Source organism: Gavialis gangeticus, unplaced genomic scaffold, assembly GCF_001723915.1.
Source record: "Gavialis gangeticus isolate Ggan-Ray unplaced genomic scaffold, GavGan_comp1, whole genome shotgun sequence".
Classification (NCBI taxonomy): Eukaryota; Metazoa; Chordata; order Crocodylia; family Gavialidae; genus Gavialis; species Gavialis gangeticus.
This window is the reverse complement of record NW_017728992.1, coordinates 138,931,381-138,942,266: the sequence shown is the minus strand read 5'-3', so window position 1 is coordinate 138,942,266 and position 10,886 is coordinate 138,931,381. Positions and strand designations below refer to the sequence as shown.

At 41.3% G+C, this 10,886-nt stretch overlaps 1 long non-coding RNA gene across 1 annotated transcript in view; it reads right to left on the bottom strand.

Moving 5' to 3' along the window:
• The window catches only part of LOC109304975, an 11,850-nt gene extending 1,416 nt beyond the window's left edge, over nucleotides 1-10,434 (bottom strand). The window contains exons 1-2 of the long non-coding RNA XR_002099521.1: nucleotides 10,423-10,434; nucleotides 9,369-9,375 (exon numbers count right to left, since the gene is read on the bottom strand). This is a non-coding gene — a long non-coding RNA (uncharacterized LOC109304975). The remainder of the gene's footprint in view (nucleotides 1-9,368; nucleotides 9,376-10,422) is intronic.
• Nucleotides 10,435-10,886: the final 452 nt, after the last annotated feature.

Sequence of the window (10,886 nt, the reverse complement as noted above, 5' to 3'; positions counted from 1 at the left end):
GGACAAGCTACTGGCGGGCCAAGTGGTCTCTGAGCTGCAAGGGAGCTGGTGCTTCCCTCCGTAGCAGCGGTGGCACCTGCCCGCAGGTGCCCAACCCGGAGACACTGTAGCCATGGAGGGAAGCACCATGTCCCCCCCGAGTGCAGCTGCAGAGGGAAGCACCAGGCCCCCACGCAGCTCAGGCAGGCAGGCTCCGGGAAGGGAGGGGAAAAAAAAAAAAAAACAGGCTTGCCACTTTTTTTTTTTTCCTTCTTCTTCAGTGGAGCCTGCCTGCACAGGCTGCCTCCAGGCTGCCTGTGCATCACCTGAGCTGCATGGGACCCAGTACTTCCCTCCATGGCTGTTGCACTTTGTTAGGTAGCAAACTAAAACACTTTGGAGGCATTTTATTTTGCTACGTCCCAAAGTCATTTAAAGCACAACACACTGCCAATAGTGTAAACATCAGCACCTTTAAAGCGCAGTACACCGCCAACAATGTAAACAGCAACGCCATTAAAGTAGTGCAAAAGGGCATTTAAGACGCTTTAAAGGCCAATTTTGTGGTGTGTACAAAGGCCCCATAATACAAAAATGAGACTTTCTATGGTTGAGAGAGTGATGGCTGAGAGAAGTTTGGGCAGAGTTAAAGAAATTTAAACGAATGTGGACATAAAGTGCTAAATCCAATTTGACATTTTTGTACCTAAGTGGCACCTACATAGCTTTGCAAATGAAATGTTTGGCATTTACGCAATTAAAATTCTGTTTATTTGCATAGCTACGTGCACCTTGTACTCTTATTCTAAGTATGCCCAGAAAGCTGCCTTTGGTTATTTAGGCTTTGGTATAGAATAAACATCACCCAGGCATATGCATAAAAGCATGCAAGTCCCAAAACTTTAGTTGTAGAAAAATGACAACTAGCAATAATTTGATGACGGAAGAGGGCTCTCCCACCTGCTGGATAGGGCATTTGCCCAGGAAGTGGGCAATTTGGGACCTCAGGTTCTCTCACCTAGAGGGTTTGGAACATGCATCGCCCACATCCAAGCCAAGTGGTTCAGCCATTAGGTCATGGCCCAGAGTACTCTCCTGCCCTTCTCTAGCAGCTGACCCACTGGATATCCAGCACAGGAAAGAATCCATTTCTAAGCACTTGGAGGAGAAGAAGGTGACTAGGAACAGTCAGCTTGGATTCACCAAAGGCAATTAGGTTGGTCACCCTGACCAACCTAATTGCCTTCTACAATAAGATGACAGGCGCTGTGGATACGGGGAGACCAGTGGATTTGGTATACCTTGACTTTAGCAAGACTTCTGAAATGATCTCCCACAACATCCTTGAAAGCAAGCTAAAGAACTATGGGTTGGATGAACACACTGTAAGGTGGATAGAAAACTGAGTGGAACATTGGGCTCAGAGGGTAATAATGGCTCAGTGTCTAGTTGGCAGCCGGTATCAAGTAGAGTGCCCTAGGGGTCGGCCCTGAGGCTGGTTTTGTTCAAGATCTGTATCAATAACCTGAAAGATGGCATAGCGTGCACCCTCAGCAAGTTTGCAGATGACACATCTGCTGGGGGGATCATTTGATATGCTGGAGGGCAGGGTTAGGATTCAGAGTGACCTAGACAAAGTGGCAAGTACCTTAACCACTAGGCTCAAAAGATGGAATACTGTTTTTCCTCTGGCAGTTGTATGAAAGTGAAAGTATAAAAATGAACAAAGTAAAAGCACTTCTCACGGCTAGCAAGTTCTGAGGAATATTTTTTCTATAGGATACAATTACTATTTAAATTTTCTGTTGAGGGTCACATATTAAGCTTGCAATAGCAACTTGTCCATAAAATTATTTGATACCTGATATTGTCATTCTTTTTTAAATGCCATTAGTATTACACTACAAAGGAAATTCAGTTTACAGTTGACTTCTGTACAAACTACTTCACAGTTAGGGCGGCTAGGATCTGGAACCAACTTCCAAGGGAAGTGGTGCTGGCTCCTACCCTGGGGGTCTTTAAGAGGAGGCTTGATGCCTACCTAGCTGGGATCATTTGAGCCCAGTTTTTTCTCCTGCCCAGGCAGGGGGTCGGACTTGAAGATCTACAAGGTCCCTTCTGGCCCTACTTCTATGATTCTTTGAAATAGGTCACTTTTGGCAAGATGGTCACCTTGTCTGTTTTCCAAAGTATTGACTAACTCATCTATGGACTTCTATTCACCCTATCAAACAGCGTCTCTGGTAGGTCTCCAAACCCACAGAAAGTAATCTAAAACCATGTATCTAAAATCCAGATTTGAAAAATGTGTTTGCCCTGGGTAGTAGTCAGTTTTGTGCCTTTTGAATGAATAATTATGAAGGCTTAAACAACTCTTCAATGTTAGCCTTTAGCTATCTGCACAGATTTCTCTTGACATCCTCGTGTTTCAGTTCAATCTGGAGACTTCAGAGCTGAGGTAAAGGCACCAGATGATCTTATCCCCAGTATGATTCCCAGCAAACATACTGAATTTATTATTTGAGACACAGGAATAGAGGTTCTTCCCCTAGACAGAGTTTAGGGGATCTACGGTATCTATTTTTAAATGCTTTTCACAGAAATAGACAACACTTGCTTTCTCAAATATTTCCTATTATTGATTATCAAAAAGGTTCACTTTTCTTTAAAGGAGGCTTTGTCAAGTTAGCAATCTAAAAGCATGACCTAACCTTTATTGCCAATGTTCAAGTAAAATTAATAATATCCATTGTCTTCTTCATCCCATTTGTCATGATAAATTCCAGTATTCAGTGATAAAGATTCACTTCTGTCTAGTAATTGCTATCCACACTGTAGAAAGACAATTCCAGAATTTGAGAACAATGTATCTGTAGCACTTTTACCTGCCCTCATTTCCTTACAAAACCTCAGTACCTCCTCATATCCCCTATTTATACTTCTTTAATTGCTTTCTCATAGGAGTCTTTCATATCACTTCTCAAAACTAGATTGACTAATCCATAACCACTATCTAATCCCCTTAGCAGATTTGAAGGTAATCAAACCAGTTTTCCAGATTCAGAAGGTCAGTTTAATGATGCCTCTCTCCAAGCAAAAACTAAGCAAAATATCAATTAATTTCAGTCACTAAGATAAATTGTGTTGCCTTCAAAACAAATGCATTTTTTCTTTAACTATCCATGGACTAATGTCTCCAGCAGTGTAATTTATGTAGCCAAGCTAAATCATTCTAAATAAAACTAAAAGTCTTAAATTTCAGTCGTATCTAGCACACAGATGTAGCCAACTGGTATGAGGTAACAGGGACATGCTAAAGAACATGTTCTTGGATACCTGTGATTGCAAAGAACCATTGCCTTCAGTTTGTTTCTGAAGACTTGCTTACAAGTATAATTTTAGTTCTACCATTTATTTCCACTTCATTTTTAGTACAGAGGAAAATTTGGCGGGTTCTGAAAGACGATACAAAAATATTTTTTGTATTTGAACGCAGGCAAGTGGAGGAAGATAACAGCAACAGGCTACCTAACTCCTATTCTCACTAAGACACAAGGCCTTGCAACGGACCCAGATGCCATCTGTGCCCCCTCATCAGCACAAACCATGTCATCACTGAACATTGATTATAACATCCAAGGTTCATTCACCTGCCCCTTCACCAATGTCATACATCCTATCACCTGCTCACAGCGCCCCTCTTTTGTGTACATTGGACAGACAGGTGATCTCTCCATGACAAAATGAATGGACACCAAGCCGATGTCAAGCCCAGAAATATGCAAACGCCTGTGAGGAAAGACTTCAACCTTCCTGGACTTTCCATCGCTGAACTAAGTGTAGTTGTTCTTAAATTATGGGTATTTTTTAATCAACTTGAATGCAAACTTACAGAAAAAGAAAACATCTGCAGACCGGACTGTGTAAAGTATAGTCTAAACACAATGTGTGGATTCCTATCCCAATACCTGGATTAGCATTTATTGGTTTATTGCTTTTTTGTTCTCTCCAGCCCCCTCCACTTCTCTCAACACTGCCCTCTGGCTTTTCTCTTTTGTATTTAAATTACTAATTCTATTTGATAGTCTGCTCTTTATATCCTTTCAGAGCATCAAATGAAGTGAGCTGTGACTCATGAAAGCTTATGCATCTCTGATTGAGTTAGTCTATAAGGTGCACCTCTACCATGCCTGCTGCCTGACTTCAGACTAACACAGTTAATTACCTGTTTCTGCTCATAGGTAAGTGGAGGTGGCAATGTGGATTTTGACCCTGTTAATAACAAGTTTCTTATAAGAATCTAGGAGGATAGATGATTTTTTTTTAATTCCATTACAGAAGTAATAGTCCTGTTTCGGCATTTTGTAAGTAGATGATATTCTACTAGCGACTGTCTTTGCAGTAACACATTGCTCTGAAATCTGAATTCTATTATTTTACATCTGAGGCAGCTTAAAGTGTATTTTTTATAAACAGCAAACTTCACCTCATAAAAATTCATTACATAAGGGCATAAACAAGTACTTTTCCTTCCAGTCATTGGCAGTAAGTGATTCATCAGTTTGCCACAGAAAACCAATTTCGTTGCAAGATGTTCTGTAATTTCCAATTTCCCTGAATTGTAGAATCATATCACCCCATCCCAATGCAAGGAATGTAAGGATTTTTTTTTAAGGGAGGAAAAAAGTGATGCTTAGTCTTTTTAATAGGATTGAATATCATTTGCTGTCTCATCAGTTTTGCAAAATAACCATAAAGTAATCAGCTTGCCATTCTTTCCTTTCCTGTACAGGCTATCAACTTACCCATGATGCTAATCACATAGCAAGTATGCCAGTGAATAACTTGCGGGAAAGAAAAGTCCAGCAGGATTCACTAACTACACAAAAAGTAACATGTCCCACATAGTTCCATAGGCCTACAATTAGGCAGTTTGTAATAGTAGGGGGGGAAGTCAAAATAAAGACCTACCCAATAGTTATCACCTACTTGTTATCATTCCCTCAAAGGATAATTTATTATAATTTATCTTTAATTAATTTTTATTTAGTTTTGTACCAAACAAATTCTACTGGCATAATAAAATATGCTTCCAAGACAGAAAACACTGAAGGATAAAAAAGTCACTTACCCAAAGCTACCTTATATGATACAGAGCAGGGCTGTCCAATTGGCAGCCCATGGACTGGATGCAGCCTATTGAGGGGTTAAATTATGGCCCTTCGGGTTATCGCTCGCTGATACTTCCACCATTGCTCTAGCTTCAGCTGGGGGCTCCAGGTTCCCCCTCTGGCTTCCTGCTCCTGCCCCAAAGGTTGGGATGCTGCAGCACAGTGCAGCCTTCAGTGCCAAGGGAGTCTGCAGTCCAGGATGCATGGTACAGCAGGGGAGCTCACAGCTGGGAAGCTAAAAGTGCCTGAGCATCCAGTGCAGTGGAGGATGGCGGGGTATGAGGAGCAGAAACAGGGGCAGTAGTGAGAGAGCACACAGTGCAGTGGAAGGTGTTGCCACTAGGATTCCTTTTACCAGAGACCCCCAAGAATTGACACAGCCCCTCGTCCAATTTGGTATGAAGTGAACTTTAATAGTAATCCCTAATCTTTATGACAAGCTTCCTCCCTGTAATACAGCCTGGCAAGTGGTTCCTTCAGAAATTACAACAGCGACCTTCAGTGCTACCAGCCTCAGATCCTCTGCTGGGTGTGTGGGGTGGTAGTTTCTGGAATCCCTGTTTGCACAAGAATTCCAAGGTTGCTCCTGTCTCCCCAGGGTCTCAACACTACACAGCTGTTCTTTTGTTTGTCCACCACACCGCTTTGGTAACTTTTGCACCACAAATTGTCCAGTCCTCAAGTTTCTTACCTCATCTTTTTAGATAAGGTACTCCAATCCTATTCCATTTTTGGTTTTCTTTCCTTTTAAGGAAACTACTGTATCTGGTTAGCCCACCATACCATTCACAGTACTGACTTTCCACTGCCTTATACGGCACTCTGTACTATTTAATTGCTTAATTTCAGGAAGGCCTAAACTATGACCAAGAGCCTTAGCATAACTTGGTTTGCCCACTACAGAAGAGATGCACAGTGCAGCAGACAGGCATGGGAAGCAGCAGAAGTGGGACGTGGTGCAGCTAAGAGACAGAGTTGGGGGACAGTGAGTGTAGGTGGGGAATGGGGGAGGTTGGGGAGAAGTGGGGGTTCTGGAAAGCAGCAAGGGGCACCCTGGACCACAGTGTAATGGGAAGGCATGGGGATCAGCAGGGGGGTACCCAGCCATGTGCTGCAGTAAGGTATGGCATGGGCTGCAGCAATGGGAGGGCCGCCCAGTGCAGCAGAGGGGCACCCTGGTGCATGGTGCAATAGTAGGGATGCCTGGTCACAGGAGGCTGCAGAGTGTGGTGGAGGGAGGGAAGGGGTTTCAGCCAGTCTACAGTGCAGTTGCAAGACTATATGGCACCTGCAAGTATGGCTAGAGGGGATGGCCCCCAGATGTTTAGAAGTTGGACAACCCTGATCTAGAGAGAGCAAGCTGTGTTAGTATGAAGTCAGGCAGAAGCCAGTCTAGAAGGTGCAAATCTGTCCTAATTTATTCTGAGATACTGAAGTTTTGTAAGCAACAACTTGGATGCAGCTGAGAAAAGAAGCTCTTGCATGACCTTATAGGATAGTGGAGCTCCATTTAGTATAGTATCTTTCATATTAGCAAGGCTTTTGATATGCTCTCCCACAATATTCTTGCAAGCAAGCTAAGGAACTATGGGTTGGACTGTAACATGGATAGAAACCTGACCAGATCATTGGGTTCAAAGGGTAGTAGTCAATGACTCAATGTCTTCTTGGCAGCTAGTATCAAGCGGAGTGCCCCATGGGTCTGTCCTGGGGCCAGTTTTATTCAATATTTTCATTAATGACCTGGAAGGTGGCATAAATGCACCCTCAGCAAGTTTGCAGATGACACTAAGCCAGGTGGAGTAGTAGATATGCTGGAGGGTAGGGCTAAGATTCAGAGATACCTCAATAAATTGGAGGATTGGACCAAAAGAAATCTCATAAGGTTCAATAAGGAGACATGCAAAGTTCTGCACTGAGGACAGAACAATCCCATGCACCAGTACAGGCTGGAGACTGACTGGCTAAGCAGCAGCTCTGCAGAAAAGAACCTGGGGGTTCCAGTAGACAATAAGCTGAATATAAATCAACCACGTGCCCCTGTGAAAAAGGCTAATGGCATACTGGGCTGCATTAGTGGGAGCATTGCCAGGAGACTGAGAGAAATGATTCTTCCCTTCTCTGGCATTGGTGAGACCGCATCTGGAGTAGTGTGTCCAGTTTTGGGCCCCCCACTACAGAAAGAAGGTGGACAAATTGGAGCGAGTCCAGAGGAGGGCAGTTAGGGGGCTGGGGCTGGGGCATGAGACTTATGAGGAGAGGCTGAGGAAACTGGGTTTATTTAGTCTGGAGAAGGCTGAGCGGGGATTTAATAGCAACCTTTAGCTACCTGAAGGGTAGTTCCAAAGAGAATGGAGCTAGATTGTTCTCCATAGTGGCAGATGATAGAACAAGGAGCAATGGTCTCAAGTTGCAGCAGGGGAAGTTTGGGTTGGATATTAGAACTTCCTCATTAGGAGGGTGGTAAAACACTGGAACAGGTTACCTGGAGAGGTTGTGGACTCTCCATCCATGGAGGTTTTTAAGACCCAGCTAGACAAAGCCTTGGCTGGGATGATCTAGTTGAGGATAGTCCTGCTTTGAGCAGGGGCTTGGCCTAGATGATCTCCTGAGGTCCCTTCCAACCTTCATTTTCTATGATTCTAATTTATTAGTTAATGCTACATTGCACATTGATTAATAACAAAAAGATTGTATACAGTTTATGGAAAAAATGTGTTAATCCTGAAGGAGATTTGTAATCCTTAACACATTAATAACAGAGTTTGTAATAATAAGATAAGACCTGTCATAGCATGCATCTGTGCAACAGGTTCTATTATTTCCAAGAATCACGTTGTTATTCATGCATTAATCATTGTTTAATTACTAATGGCTATACTGTCCATGGTAGGGAGCATAACAGTGGGCCTAGGAAACTAGTTAAATACTAGTATATTAAAGGCAGTAAGAGTTTGCTATTGACTTCACTGGAGCTAGGACTTCTGTTAAGTATTTCCCTCCGTAAAAGTTAGGCACTGGCTTTACAGGATTCGACCCCCAATTCCCTGATCTTTATATTTGGTAATGAAGGGATCTCTCAGTGCCCTAAAAGTATTTTCTGTTTCTTTACTCCTTTAATTCCCCTTTTCCCCAGCAGCGTTCCCTCTAAACTGTGTGGCTGTGCAGGCACACTTGTGCACACTGCAAAGCATGCCTGCGCAGCCACACACGCCACACAGTTAGAGGGAACACTGTTCCCCAGTCAAACTCCCACTTTACCTGCTCACATAAAAAATAAGAAGGAAGCCTGGCAGAAGTGTTAATATTGTTTCAAGCAGTATTTGACTCATCCAAATTTCCAAGCAAAATCTTTTTCGTCAGCAAGAAATTATGGTGCAGAGAAGAGGTGGTCCTGTGGTCCTACTTCCAACACAAAACCTTAAGGAGATCAGGCAAATAAGCTTCCACAAGTTAAAGAAAATATGTGTACATCTGTGATTGTTTTCCTTCTGCACATACCAGGATAGACCTAATGGGACAATATCCTCCACTGCCTAGCAAAGATCAGGCAGGAGTTGTTTGCCTGATTATATTGCAGCCTTCATGACTCTAACAAATATACAGAAATAAAATGGCACTTTATTAGTCATTATTTTGTAACTACATTGATATAGCACCATAAACTTGCACTGCTGGACTACTGAAGTCAATGCATCTCCATGAATGTTCAAGCTCAGAACCACGGATGTTTTCTGAGTCAAAGACCTTGATTCATCTTATCAAAACTGCAAATGCAAAACACAAGCAACTGTAGTACAGGAGAAGGGTATTGTGTACATAATTGGGAATAAAAGAAGGAAATAATTCAAGAGAGATGTTTTAAAGGAAGTTATGGCACTAATGTAAAATCCCAAATGGGTACTGTCCAGAAAAATCCTAACTCTATGGACTCTGATAAATGGAGAAACTGAAAAAGGCTGGATTATGTAAAGTACAATGTTATTAGCAGTGTAACAAAGCTGGTGGGCAACTATAGCACAATTTAAAGCAGCAAAGGAATAGAAGAATTGTAACCAGTGTTTTTCTGAGGCACAAGGGAAAAGTTAAAAGAAACTGGAGAAGAGTTCTTCAGTTTTTATCAAATACTGCACTCCTCTGAGTGAGAAAAATATGCAGAGGAAATGTAGCTGGATTGCAAACTTAAACCTCAATCTACTCTCTGAGGATTTCAGTGACATACTTCCTGCCCCCACTGCAACCCCAGAAATAATACAGGCAATAAAGCATATGGCTAGGATCAATACTGAACGTTATGCAATTTCTGGGTCTGATTCTCTTCTCCCACTCATTTTATGCTGGCATAAACTCAATTTACTCCAGTGGAGACATTCTTAATTTATCCCAGTGTAAAATGAAGAGAGAATCAGGCCCAGATGTGTAGAAAAAGAGTAGCTGACACTGTGATGACAACCCCCATAAAATATGGATTTTAAAATTAATAATAATAATGTTATGTATGTCATTGGATTATAAGTCTGAAACTCTGATACAGCAAACAGAAGCATTTTTTATGCCTCACTGGAGTTTTTATACTGAAAAACAACCAGCCTGTTAACTGCAGGCTCCTGTTGAACTTGTTGAAAAATAACTTACCTTTTTTTCCTTTTTGTGATATAGCTTACATTTACATATTGAATTTTATATTTTATAATTAAACTATTGCAATCATAGATACTAAATCCTTTAATAAGAAATTAAAGTGATACCACATGGAGGAAAGGATTAAGTTGTACAGAGAATTAAAGCTACCTAAAGCTTCCTGGACATAGATCCATTAAAATGAAAAAGGCTAATTTGAGAAAGCTGCTAGGACACCATAATCAAAAGTGTCAGAATAATACATTTTTATTTTAAATAGGAAATGTTGATTAATGAACATACTTAACTGATAATGAATAAAGGCATTGAAAGCATCTATGTTCTATCAAAGTCCACGTGAAATATTTAATTTTTATGTTGAAAAGTCAATGTGAATTGAAAATCTTCAAGGTAAAACCAACCAACATGTGCTGTAAAATCTGAACGGTTGCACAGACTGGTTAACTGCTTGATTAGGAGTTCATAGACACACAGCTGAGCTTAAATGAATTGATTCCAGCTCATAAGTCAAATAACGGTAAAAAAGAATAAAAAAGGTACGAGTACAGAAGATGAAGCCTGATACAGATATTTCATTTTTCTGTTGTTGAAAACAATTGCAAACTGTTGGTTGACAGATGGCTAAAATGACTTTGCATTGTTATGCAATGGACTGATGTAAAAGCACTAAGTACTGGGAAAAGATTTTATGTAAGCAACAGTTCAAAGAGAACAGAAATAAAGAGCAGTACAGAAATAAAGTTGCTGGAAAAGAAGCTACAATCTGTGGTGGTTAAAAAAAATTCATTGTTAACTAACATGATCAGCCTTGAGGACCATAGGAACCTGTGTTAAAACACTGAAATCCTGAGGGCCAGAATCTCCTTGGTAGAAATGTTTATACTCCATTGACTTCAGTTGTTCTGCAACAGCTTATATGAGGTAAGGATCTTGCCCTGAAAGCATAAGTAGGATACCCATCCCCCGCTCCCCAAGACATTTTGCATAATGCAGTTTATAGACTTTGGGTTCAGGAAAACAAAGCCCAAGGATGGTGAGCAAATATGCACATGAAACCACAAGAGATTTTTCCTTCATTTGTTATGTAGTATGAAA